Source organism: Haliaeetus albicilla, chromosome Z (assembly GCF_947461875.1).
Source record: "Haliaeetus albicilla chromosome Z, bHalAlb1.1, whole genome shotgun sequence".
Taxonomy (NCBI): domain Eukaryota; kingdom Metazoa; phylum Chordata; class Aves; order Accipitriformes; family Accipitridae; genus Haliaeetus; species Haliaeetus albicilla.
The window spans coordinates 5,574,640-5,588,804 of record NC_091516.1 but is presented as its reverse complement, the minus strand read 5'-3'; the positions used below and the strand labels follow the sequence as shown (position 1 = coordinate 5,588,804).

The 14,165-nt window shown below is 37.5% G+C and overlaps 1 long non-coding RNA gene across 3 annotated transcripts in view; it reads left to right on the top strand.

Annotated features, from left to right (window-relative positions):
* LOC138683762 (uncharacterized) overlaps positions 1–14,165 on the top strand; it is a 95,936-nt gene that overhangs the window by 63,137 nt on the left and 18,634 nt on the right. For 2 of the 3 annotated variants that reach the window (XR_011323198.1, XR_011323196.1), the window contains exons 3-4: positions 10,742–10,960; positions 12,956–13,009. This is a non-coding gene — a long non-coding RNA (uncharacterized lncRNA). The remainder of the gene's footprint in view (positions 1–10,741; positions 10,961–12,955; positions 13,010–14,165) is intronic. The other variant, XR_011323197.1, reaches the window with a different exon arrangement.

Genomic DNA, 14,165 nt, shown 5'->3' with positions numbered 1-14,165 from the left:
GGAAGGCATGTAATAAAATACAGCAGTGTGCTGGAGAACGACAGGTTCTCACTCTGCACAAATATCAGTTTTCTCTACTTTCTTTAACAGAGGATGTACTGTGTGGTTCATTCAGCCACTGAATGTGACTTCATATAAATGTATAAATGTGGTTATGTGGCATGTACAGGGCCTGAACTGGCCTTTCTAGTTACCCCTACTCAGGTCTATCTATATTGCAGAAACTCTAATAATCAGATCAGTCTGTTGAGGAATCTGGGAATAAGTATTCATATCTTTAAAAACTACTAGGATTGGCAGAAGATAGCAGTTATCTCAAGCACAAAAATGGAGCAAACAGCGACATTCTCCCAGCCCAGGTGTGCATATGTCATAAATAAAAAGGACTCATCAATATCATCTTATCAGATTCACTCCTTCCATTTGCAAAGATTTTCAGATACAAAATACATTTCAGTATCTGTCCAATCTGTCCAACTGAAGTGCTTGCTCATTCTGATGAGATAATTATCTAGCAGTATCAATTTTGACAGCGATTCTCAACACACAAATGGTTTATCACAGAATTTTTCAGTATCTGTAGTGAATCCAAGTTGGTAATTTTCAGATGCAGGGTTTAACTCCCCTAAACTAACCGGAGCTCTCCAATTAGTGTTTGGCATTATTTGCTTGTTTTCGTCACAATACTAATATTCAAGTTTTCTACTCTCATATTTGCCCTTATACTAAGTGTGGTGCTAAGCACTACTTGTATGTCACAATGACAGATTTACAGCCTTGATTACCCGTAGCTTTCCTAGTCATCAACAGTGTGCACTTGAATATGAACCTTTCACAACAGACTCATCTTATTTACAGACAGCATGTGGCTTACCATGGCCTTTTTAATCTAATGCAGGAATTTAACATTAGAAATCGAAGCTAATTAAGTAAAGATAAGAGCACTGCTGGTTGTTATACAATTGGAAATAAATAACTGAGATTGGTGACTGAAATTAGTGAGTATTGGATTGTTGGGACTAAGAAAGTTTTTGATTTTTAAAAGAACACTTTAAAATTATTAATTTAGCCAATGCAGCTGCTAAAAACCTGTGTTCAGAATTTCTTTTGACAAGCACTATAGTAAAAGAGAGCCTTGTGCTTTTAGAGAAGTTTCATATCAAAGAAGGATTGTCAGAAGTACTTGACTAATAAAAGCCCCCATCTTCAAGGTCACCTGCAGGTCCATCCTACTTTCCTCTGCTGTCTCCCTGCCAGCAGTTCTGCTTGGAGTGGTGCTGCCACTGTGCTACAACGACTAGAAATTTTGAATGAGGAAAACTTCTTATGAGCATTTTTAGTATCAGGTATAATGGTACTCAATAGTATTAATTTCCTTTAATATTATTTTAAATCAGAGTTATTTCTTTATAGTTAATGGGTTTTGCTCCTACTCACACACTTCCATTATCTACATTTCAAAAATCAGAAATCTGGCAGTTATTTCAGGTATGGTTATTTAAAAATTATTGTTTAAAATGTATCTGCTTTTTTCTTCGAAGAGTACCTATGGTCTATACTGTATTAGTCAATAAAACATACTTTTCATTATTTTTTATTTAAAAATATTTCTTCTGTTTATTAGCAGCTGAATTGTCCTCCAGATCCTACTCTGCAAAATTTATTTAAATGTAACTTCTGCAAGTGAAGCATAGAAGGTTGTTTTTGTTTAAGACAAGACATTGATGTATGCACATACTAAGTGCTTCTGGAGTAGAGTTTGCAGATTCAGTCTTACAGTGCTGCATGATTTGTTACAGAGTTGTGATTCAGCCCTTGGCTTGGGAGTAAGGAATGATATAAAAAATACGAATAAAGAAGACCCTTCTGCCCCTGTATATACAATGATACAAAATAAATTAACATTTACTGTGTTTTCTAAATGACCTTCTGGAACCTAATAACCTCTTTAATAGACATAACAGCATAGCTGTTTAATAGCATTTATTTTCCATTGTTGCTTTAATGTCTTATTTTTGGCCAGATCCTGGTGCCAGGGGAGCCCGAATAGCACCACTTAACGTGGAAGTGCAGTACCTTCCCAGTTTGCCATTTGGGAAGAGAAGTGCTGTAGAAGTTGTAGTAGTTTTATGGCCTGCATCTTGCTCAGTATGTTTCAGGCACTTTGCCCTTCCACCTGCTGAATGAAGCCGTTGCCTGCACTCCTCTACTTGAAGTAATCACCTGTCTTATGATGGTTAATTCAGTTACGCAGATTTTGTTCTGCCCTTTTTTGGAGCTACAGCCTCTCCGAGCATTTAATCATCAACATCCTTTCCTCACAATTCCTTGTTTCCCATGCAGAGGTTTACTGCCTCTAACACGGGGTGTGTATTCGAAGCAGCGCACCCCCCGCTCAGCAGCCAAGAGGTCTGTCCATCACACATCCCATCCAAGTCTTCATCATCAGTTATGATGCAGCTGTTCACTCCAAATTCACCTTGTTCCAGTTCTTTTTCCTGAAGTACTCCTTCCGACACCTGGCTATCTTTATTCCAGACCCTTATCCCAAGCTTTTCCTCTCCAAAATTATTTTTTGCCAAATCCTGGTTCCAGAACAGAGCCCAGAAAATTAACAATTCTGGGCGTTGTTTACTGGGGAGGAAATGGGATCTTTCCCAGTTTCCATTGGCCTAAAAAATTTCATTCATCATTTGATGACCCTACCAGCAGGTTACGTGCTCTGCAGATTTCCCTCTCAGAGAAAACCCATTTTACTTTAACTGTCTTCCTCCTTTCCAGTCAGCCTCACTATCATCCTACAGTTCTTTTTGCTTTTGGCAGCTCTCCCAGAACGCTGGGCTGAAAGCAGAAAGAAACCACACTGATTCTGTGGTTTCCAGAAGAGACCAAAGCTCCTTACTACATATTTCATGCAGCTGTGCTTTCTTGGCTATCTCTCTCACTTCCCCAGTTAAATCCCAGTCTTTTTTCTCCTTTAGCACATATGGATTTCTAAGATGATCAGGTCAATGACTCATTGTACACACTTGTTAGAAGGGAACATTTCAGAGGTGCTTTGCAGTGAAGTGGTCTAGCTCAGTTTGGGTGTATTAGAATGCAGAACTACTTCTCTTTACATTGGAAAGAACAGGTGCTTCTATTTTATGTCTTCTTGAATATTGGTATGCAGGTTTTCACGCTAAAATACACTAATTTATCAATATCCAAACTGTATACATCACTATTAAATGACCTTTAAATATGTTCTCTTTTAGTAAACCTGTACTTTCTTCTGGGCTCTGTCAAGGAGATTATGGAAATATGGATTTAATCTGTGTGACTGTGTTTATGTGTGTCAGTATATATGTATATTTTCATACATATGTGTATACAGAGAAAATACTGATGCTTTCATATATAATTTTTTCAAAATCTGAAAGTAATTATGATGACTTACAACCAATCTTTCCAATATAAATTCCAAAAATACCTTAAATCACTATTAGAATATGTATCAGATGAAGAAATGATACACACACACATACAGACAATACATTTTTTTAGATGGGTAATCCAAGTTTTATTTGTATTGTACAGTCCAAGGGGAAAAAAATAGAGGCTGTCAAATCTGTCCATTTAAATTGTAGTAATTTCGCACTTCTTAACAGATTTTGGGAGAAAATGAGACATTTTACTATCATTAAAATCTGAAGATAAATGTTTAGCTTCAGAACTCTTTTGGAAAAAGAAAAGTAATTGGATGGTAGAAGCCCACATTTGGCGTACAAAAAGTGTATATATTATTGAAGATTAATGAAATGTAGTTTTAGGTTTATAAATATGTTTTCTTGTGATATTCTTTTTCCATTGTCATAATCACCCCATCTGCACGAAGGAAAGGTGTGGTTAGAACCCCTTACCCTGCATTTGGAGGTGCACAGAGAGCAACAGAAATACGTTAAAGGAGCCTGTAGCTGTGTGAATTCTCAGACCTGTCTCCTGGTGCAGCTCTGCAGATTCTATGGAATTGAAATGCTTTCTTTGTGGTAATTATAAACACGTGCTTTAGACATTAGAAGTCAGATCTCACCAAACTATGAACTGAGGAATTGTTAGTGTAACTTAACATCACAGGCTTTTATACACAGACTGAAATGGCTCTCCCTGTCCAGATGGCTGCCCTCATCTCATCCCTACCTTCCAGTCCCTTTTGTGTGCAGGTGTCAGTTCAATTACATTTCCTGACACCTAGTAGATGTGTTTAGCTGTGGTTTCTAGATCATGGATTTTTCAGTGGATCCAGCAAAAATTGTGGGGAAGTGAAAGAATCAATTTCAATTATACCCAAAGTTTGCATTCTAGATGTAAGGAGAACAGTTTTGCCCTGAACGGTACTGCATTATAAGAAACAGGAAAACAACGAATAACAAAACCAGAGTTTCTAACAGAGCACATGTGTCATAGGTTCCTTTTGTGCCATAGAGAATGGACTCCCTCACACAGCAGCAGTGGTTTGAGCGGATCAGGGTACTTTAAGAAGGCTCCATCCAGGAAAAAATAGGAACTGCTGCACTGCAACTCTGATGTTTGGGGTTCTGCAATTTGAACAAGCTTACTGGGTTCATATAATTTTTAATCCCTGGGGTCAAGACACGCTGAGAGAATAACTAAGGGCTTTGCACAGCTAATCGCCTGTCCTTAATTTGTCTTGAAATAATGGTAGAAGGATGAGGCTGGGTTGAAGATGTTGTGTGTAATTTGGCTGACCACTTCTCTCCCTGTTTTGTTGACTATTCTGGTAGTTCATCTTGTACCTTTTTCTAGCCTCTTTTATGGGCATGGATCTCACTGTATCATTGCAATCTTTGCATTTTCGTAAATGCTAAAATTCACTTCAGCATGTGTCTCTCATACTCCATCTTGAGGGTGTGATATGGCAACACTCCAACACTGGATAAAAAAATAAAGTGAAAATGAAAAAGTCCTTGAATACACAAATATTTACAGCAAAGCTGTGCATTGTTATTTAGTGTAGTCTTTCCTGACACTGCAATACAGCAGGGAAGATACCCTTCTTCAGATTCAGGCTGCCGTCTCTGTGCAGCTGTGCTCTAATATGAATTTGTGGAAGGATTATATGAACTGTGGATGAACTTTTCTTGGCTACCTCGCTGCTAAAAATTTTCCTCCATCATAAAACTCCCAATTAAGGTTTGGTTCATAAATGGCCCACTAGTATCAACTAAATGGTTACTGGATGCAGCTGCATGTGTACTTATGAAGTACAATACTTTAATGATACATTTTTAACAGGTTAAAATATTTTACAGCAGAAAGGAAACAAGTATCTTAGTGTCATTTATAGTATGATAGCCTACAAGAGTTGGGAAGAAATTTTTCTTCCCTTGTGTAATTATCTAGTTACATTAGAAGAGTGAAAGGGGATTTGATTTCCACTGAAATCTTAGCTGCTAGCCTCTACTAGAAATATGATGATGACTAGATGAAGTAGCAGTCTACACTAGGATGGAAACACGGATTATTCATAGATTTTAAGACCCAGAAGGGACCATTATGATAATTTAGTCTGACCTCCTGTATAACATAAGCCTTATAATTTCACACAGTAACTCTTGCACTGAGCTTCTAACACATTCCTGTGCATTAGTAGAACAGTTTTAATAAACTGAATCCTGAAGTCTTACTTTGGCACAGAACAGAACACGGAAGTCAGTAAGAGGGAAGAATATCTCAGTCCTTTCTCTGTCCCACTGAAATCAATGATAGCTTCACCTGAGTACATAATAAATGACAGTCAGTAAAGGATTTCAGAGCACAGGCCCATATTAATATCCTGAAAGGTGAATAATATAGAAGGTATATGCCAAGTTTAAACATTGCAGTTTATTTTAAATTGGTGAAGAGCATTATAGAATATTATAGCTTAGGGTAACTGTAAATGGTTCATTAGCATTTCTGAATTTTATTTCTGTAGCACTTTTAGCACCATGGGGACATTTAGATCACACCTGATTTACTGTTAGTATGCTGCTTCTGCTCTTAGCATGTACTTCTATTTTGACATTGTTTTTCTCTGCCAGAGGAGGTCTTTAATGCACACAGTGTTATCAGCCTGTAACACTGAGAGCTGCTTCAGCTTATCTGCAGGGTAATGTTACTCCTCCTGAGCAAGAAGTTCTCTTTTGTCTTGATTTCTGTCACTCATTTCTCAGCTCAGTTAACTGACTCATGTTCATGCAGCTGAGCCCAAAGTTTCATACAGGTGGGTTTTTCCTGTGTTTTCCCTCTGTTTTCATCTTCTCAGTTCTTTCTTCTTTATTTTGGGTCAGGGAGATGGGGGAAGAGAAGACGTGCAATACAGTCTTGCAATGCAGGCAGACAAAGCTTTATACTCTAGTACTTTTTTGCTGGTGAGTGGTAGATACATGTGTCTTAGCTATTCCTGGGACAGCCTGAGCAATGGGAAACATAATTTAGACAGTTTCAGAGTAAGTGGTGTTTGTATTCCTTGTCTTTTACTTTCTGTGCTTATATCACACTCATATCTTCCCTTCAGTAGAGATAAGTTCCTCAAAGGCATTATCAAGTATGTTCAATATGCTATTTTGCTTTTACATCTTTTTAGAAGGTGTCAAGACTGAACACATGGAAGACTATTCTGGCAAAAGGAAATTGGATTGTATATTTTTGTAGGAGTCTGTACTGGGCAGAATCAGCTGGTGTGATTCTGACAGAAACTTGTGAGGAAGAAGTAGTATATACTTCAGTCCATAGATGGATCTGCAAATTGAATCAAGGAAAGTGTGATCTGGATCTTAAATTCACTGAATGCATCAAAAGCAGTATTAGAAAACCATTATGTAAGGGGAAGGTTGATTACTTACTTCAGTAGTGTTTAAGCTTTCTTGATTTTTTTCTAAATTATTTATGACCTGAATCCCATGGCTTATATGAAAATACTGGCAGGTGTTCCCAGCATTACATATCAAATAACAGGCTGTTTGTGATAATACCCATATTTGTATACTAATTGAAGGTCTAACCTGCTACTTTAAAATAACATATTATATAAACAAAGTAAATTACCAAGGAAAAGTGTATTCTTTCATTTTTAACAATGAACTCTAAAAGCTTGGTTTCCAAAATTCATGCAAAAAATATTTTGCGTATACTGGTTAGTTTAGACAATAGCTGTATGGTGCAGTATTGTTAGCTAGACCAATAGCACCAAACTGAAAAAAAAAAAATCTATTCAGTATGGTGATGGAGGAGGCAATGTACTCTAAAATTGTTTGCTTTTGGTGACTATGCTTATAAACCTATGTCAGTCCAATCTTTAGTTATACTGCAGTTTAGTCTTCATTGGAATGGTAAAATATGAATAAGGTGTAAAAAGACCAGATTGCCAATTTAAGGTGGATCAGACCAGCAATACTCAGCAACTTTGCACATAATCACATCTGTCTCTATTTTTGTACTCAGAGTCTTTAGAAAGACCTGGGGGGGGGGGGGGGCGGGAATAATCTGTTTTTCTTGTCACAGAATCATAGGATGGTTTGAGTTGGAAGGGACCTTAACAATCATCTAGTTCCAACCCCCCTGCCATGGGCAGGGACACCTTCTACTACACCAGGTTGCTCAAAGCCCCATCCAACCTGGCCTTGAACGCTTCCAGGGATGGGGCATCCACAGCCTCTCTGGGCAACCTCTTCCAGTGCTTCATGACCATCACAGTAAAGAATTTTTTCCTTACATCTAATCTAAATCTACTCTCTTTCACTTTAAAACCATTACCTCTTGTCCTATCACTACATGCCCTTGTAAAAAGTCCCTCTCCAGCTTTCTTGTAAGTCCCTGTTAGGCACTGGAAGGCTGCTGTAAGATCTCCCCAGAGCCTTCTCTTCTCCAGGCTGAACAACCCCAACTCTCTCAGCCTGTCTTCACAGGAGAGGTCCTCCATCCCTCTGATCATCTTTGTGGCCCTCCTCTGGACCCGTTCCAACAGGTCCATGTCCTTCTTATGTTGAGGGCTCCAGAACTGAACACAGTACTCCAGGTAGGATCTCACGAGAGCGGAGTAGAGGGGGACAATCACCTCCTTCAACCTGCTGGTCACACTAGACGTGGCCTAGGACACGGTTGGCTTTCTGGGCTGCAAGTGCACATTTTGGGTCCTGTTGGTCTTCTCATCAACCAACACCCTCAAGTCCTTCTCTGCAGGGCTTGCCTCAACCCATTCTTTGCCCAGCCTGTATTTGTGCTTGGGATTGCCCCAACCCATGTACAGGACCTTGCATTTGGCCTTGTTGAACTTCATGAGGTTTGCATGGGCCCAGCTCTCAAGCCTGTCAAGGTCCCTCTGGATGGCATCCCTTCCCTCCAGCGTGTCACCTGCACCACACAGCTTGGTGTCATCACCAAACATGCTGAGGGTGCACTCAATCCCACTGTCCATGTCTCCGACACAGATGGTAAACAGCGCCAGTCCCAACACCAGCCCCTGAGGAATACCACGTCACTACTGTCCACTCAGACATCGAGCTGTTGACAGCAACCCTTTGAGTATGACCATCCAGCCAATTCCTTATCCACCAACTGGTCCATCCATCAAATCTGTGTCTCTCCAATTTAGAGACAAGTGATGTCATGTGGCACAGTGTCAAATGCTCTACATAGATGACATCATCTATCTTAGTATTTATTTTTTTCTATATATTGTTTTGGCTGGAATATAAACCCCCAGTGATTATTTTCCCTATCACTTGACAGTCAGTCTCATTCGTGTTTCTCAAGTGCTCATTTTCTATGTGTGTGTGTGTTCAGATGTTTGAAGTGTCAAGGAAATGCATGTATTACTCTATTTGGACTTACTGCTTTTTATTTTAGCTGTACAGAAAATGTAATAGTGTATTCACAGTGTGCCATTTCCTTCAAAATATGTACATAGTTGCATTAAAGTATCTTTTGACCAATCTACTCAAATAAAGAGATCTCAGAAATATCCTGACTGCATGACCTGAGTTGCTAATGCCAAAATAAAATGCAAGTGGAAAAATGGAGTATATATAGAATTTATTTCTATTTATTTTCCTGCTTCTTGGGTGACCACTACAGAAACTACACAGACTAACCTGAGGAAAGAGGTAGGATTTAATCTACTGCATCATTAGTTCCTAAAAATCTTCCTTTTGTTCTGCTGATACATAGCTATCTGTCAAATGTGCTATGGCAGTCTGTTTCTGGACTTTATCCAAACATGAGCAAAATTAAAGAGCGATTAGGCAGTTTGACACACAGTCCCAACACCTATACTGCTCTAGGATAAAAATTTGTAGGTGTGGATAAGCTCCCCTGTGTGTGACAAGGCTGTAAGCAGGTCTGCAGATAGTATAGGAGAAAAGTAGTTGTATTTGTAGATGATGGAAAGTTTCAGGAACTCTGAATGTACATTATTTTAGAAAAGGGACTGCTCTTTGAAGTAGGGATTCTCAGTTTACAGGCTGAGTTCCTCAGGCAACTTGCCAGGAGAATTCATGTGATCTATCCTCTACTTCCAAAAATTTGTTTCCTGGGAAATTTTGAACTCTGCTGTAGGCCATGCAGCAGACAACAGTGATGTTAGCCTTCTCTTGATCACTGTCTTTCCTGGATCAACAGTCCACCCCTTTTCATTGTTATACAAGCACAGAGCAAATAAAATGCATATGAACTGTGCCATCTGTTATTGAAGAGACTAAATTCTTCTATTAGCCAGACTAAATCTGCACAGGCAGGCACAGAACTGGAGACCTGTGTGATACCAGGAGAAAAGGACATGGGAATAAGTACCAGAAGGACAAGTATGTTCCACTGATGTCCATTACCATGTAATGACACTATGTCAAAATGGTTTCTATTATTATTTTTGTATATTTTCATTAGCAGTAATTCACATAACCATAAGGATAAAAGAAACTGTAACTGTAATTACTCTATCCACCTAGCAATTAACATACAGATATCCTGATATTGTGGTACCTTAGCTTCATGATAATAGAGCTATTATTTCTGAGTTGCTATTTCTGATATGAGTAACTGCAAAGGAAGGCAATCACAGGCTTAATTTTGAGGTTGGATTTCTTTATTTCCTTGTTAACCCAGGTTCTTATATCTGTAAATGTACAATAATATACTATGTTTATGCCCAGGAAACAGCACATTTTATTGAATTTCATCATAATTTTTTGTCCTTGCATTCGCTTTTTAGGAATATAAGTTAATTTGTTGTGTATTTAGCTGGGCCTGCAAATGTATGTAAACAACATGCAACATAAGAAGTAAAGATGTCAGAATTCTGCCTCAGTCTTTGTTGCTTCTTAAGAAGAGAATGCAATGCAAAGATGAGATATTTGTGAAACTGTAGCCTCCTTCTGGATTTGACTCAGAAGCTTATAAAAACAGGATGTAGCGACTATTTGAAACTATAAATAAGTCTAATTCCCAGTAGTTCTTACATCTGAATTCCTCAGAAATTAGTGTATCTATAACATGAAATGTACTTGTTTAAAAGGAAAAATACCCCACCCTACACTACACAGCCAAACCCTCCCCAAGCAGAAGAGAAGGAGCACCTAAAATTTAACCTCCGAAAAAAGAAGCAGGTTTAAGGTTTAGATTTCTCTAGGCTGATGCTTTCAGAGAAACACAATTATGAGCCAAATAATTTCCTATTTTGTCTTCACTCTTATAATCTGTGCAGGGTTAGCTACCAAAAGGAAATACCAGTCTGCTGAGATAATGAAACTGAGTACAGCCTATGTGAGTATTGTAGATGCTTCAAGATATTTCCTACAATTGGCTACAATTATGCCCCTGCTGACACATTGTCCATCTTCCAGTGATTCTTCTCACTTTGAAATGAAACAGTCAAAACTATGACGATCCAAAGGAGCACTGGGCATCTTGAATGATGAGAAAGGTATCTTTGTCCGTCTAATTTTTGCAGATGTCCCTATCTAGCATGGGAAAAAGCCATCCTCTGTGTGTCTGTATTGTCCATGTATCAGGGGTTTACTCTGAAGACTCAGGGTAACAGATGGCTTGGGACCTTAAACTGCATGATATGAGTTTTATGAAAGGCCAGTCTGGGCCAGAACACCAAAAGATAAACATAATCACATTATAAAGCATGACAGTACTGGGAGGAAAAGAAGAGGGATAGAGTCAGTAAAATATAGGTACATTCTGATAGAAATGTAACAAAAAATACAGGGATTCACTGAAACTGGTTAGTGCAAGAATAAGGGAAAATGAGGTGGGGAGTTCAGCCTTCAAAGATCAAAAAAATCATGTTATCAAAAAGTGTAGCTTTATTTTTTTTATCCTTTATGTTGATTTAATAATAAAATTTTTAAAAAAAGGGAAGAAAAGGAATGCAAGATGTGCACAAGTTTTTAAAATTTTTTTTTTTCCAGCATTTACTCAAAAGCAGTTTCCTCTTAGTTTAATTACTTTGAAATTTAAAACTTTGGTAGTAATAGAACATCCATATTCAGGCTACATGGTTCACCTTCTGTTGGGAAAAGGTGAATTTTAAATCATGTAGCATATTGTAAAATACCCTCATTTGTTTAATGTGGTTTTATCTCTTATGATCGTATCATCCCTGATTCAATTAGTTCAGTGGTGACTCCTGGGTTTTCTTCAGATTTACTGCAGTAGGGTTTCTCTTTCTGGCATATCTGATATGCAGAGGAGTTACGTCCTGTCATTTCATTCAGAGACGGATGGAAATGCTAATTTTCTAGGGAGGAAATCTTTGTCTGCAGTTTTATTAGTAATATGACTCCAAATTATCTTACAGGTGTTTTTCAGTGGTGAGGTTAGACTCCATCTCAATCTGATAAGGCATTCCTATTAAGCGGAAATTAGGCCAGTACTTGCAGAAAGAATAAAGTGCCATATGTCCTGACTTTTCATAGTGATCATTAAATCCCAGGAGGATATGTACACAATGTATTCAATTCTGAGAAAACAAAGAAGGTCTTCATGAAGCAGTTACAGTATTCTAACAAACAGCTAATTAGGATAAAGATATTAGGTACTCTGGTTAATATAAGAAGAAAAAGAACAAGTCTGTAAGCAGAGAACTCTGCAAAAGGATCCCTTTCCCCAATCTTGGTAGTTTATTTTTATGCATGAGCATAACAAAATATGATCTGAGTTGATATATTCTGAAATATAATTTGGAAAAAAAAGGCAATTATACTTCTATGCCATTTAATCACATCCCTCTGTTTATAAACATTTTAAAAAGACTTCCCATTTAAAAAAAAATAAATATATATTTGTGGATTAAAGCCTTCCAAATCTCCCAGGCCTTATCTATAAGAAATATGACATAAGGAGTTCAGACACTGTAAGCCATCCAGTATTACTTATAATCTAAATCTGAAGAATGAAATATTCCAAGTATAACTTATACTTTCATGTTTATAAAATTACAAGCCACAAAGGCATTGACACTGTAGTCAATGTGAAATTTTCTACCAGGTTTTAATGATACGTAGATTTGCGATCAGATACTGCTGCCCCTTAGTGGCCTTTCTATGAAACAGAGAATTACCATTCTCGGGTGGCTTTTTTTTCCCTTACCACAGCCAGCGTTCAGCCGGTGTTTTTTACATAACATTCGTACACATGTAACAGTTTAATTTTTAAAGGAATGGTTAGAACTCTGTCTTTGAATGCAATTTGACTTTGCTTTTTATATTGACTACTACAAAATGGCACTACATTTCAACTTAGTAATAATATATAAAGCAGTAGCCAGAACATGGAAAGATATATTTTTAGGGAAATTCTACTCCATTGAGTTTTCCAAAGCAGCACAAACTGGTGCATTGTGGAATTTTGTTTTAATGCAAATAAATGTAAAACCTCTACAAACAGTGGGAATATTTCTTCTTTTCAGATTGCAGTGAGGCACAGACTGCAAAATGTGCTATAAATAGAACTTAAGGAAAAGGTAAATGCAAACTGCAAAGGCCAATTATTTTAGTTTTCAGCAGGGGTAACTACAGGGGTAACTACTAACACAAACATTAAAAAAACAGATGTGCTATGGAAAATATACAGTAAACTGTGTATAACATACTGTGGAGCAGTTCCTATGATTCTGAATAAGGGTTAGTGCAGATACTTAGAGCAAATTACTCAGAAACATAGGTAAACATGGTAGTTTTCTGAAAGAAAAAGGCTTCCTTTCTTCCTTTCTTTTATTTTGGAAAATAAAGCATGCATTTAAAAGAAGTCTGATGGTGCTATCTATCTTTGATTTATTTTATTATGAAAACATTATTCAGAGAGAGATTTATTAACAAAAAGAATTGCATTTTCTCCTCCCTAATTAGCTCTAGGGACAAATTAAAGCTTCAGTTTATAGCTTCCAGGAAAATGCAGCATATGCAAGAGTCAGTATGATCCAGTGGTGCCATTATTATTTCTATTTAGATCATTACTTCCTTCTAGTTATGGTCCAGATATTGAAAATTTTCTGGTTAGAATCAGGTGTCACACAGGTCAATTTTCAGAGCTTTTATATTCTCACCACCTTTGAAAAATCAAGAAGTTTACTGAGGTCTTTAGCACTGAAGTGCCTAATTTTAAATTTGAAGAAATGGGGATTGTATTTACGCTGTTCTTGAGCCCCTGGAAGAGAATTTATATATGGATAATGTCAGTCAAAAAAAAAAAAAAGAAAAGAAATAAATCAACTGAGAACTTTGGTTTTGACTATGGAGCTCTGGCTTTGGTTCATTTCCAGCACTGTCTTCTGCAGACTTCAACAATTGCATTAGCGAGAGGTTTAAAGACAAATTGACATTTAATGTGCTCAATTAGATGTACTTGTAGAACAAAAAAAAAGTATTTCCAGTATTTCCAGGAAACCTGCAGCTTCTCAAGGAAAACCATTGGTAAAACCCACAGTTCTCTTAAACTTCACAAGATTCCAGCCTGTGGAGAACTATGCAATTACTATCCCTTTCTAAATAAAAACTTTTTTCACATTGTCTAAAAACAGCAGTGCTGTAAAGCATGGTTTATTTATGTACTGCAGAACTGAAGCCTGACGATTATAGTATGTAACCTAGCCAAGGAGCTAAAAAGTTGTAGCAGAAGAT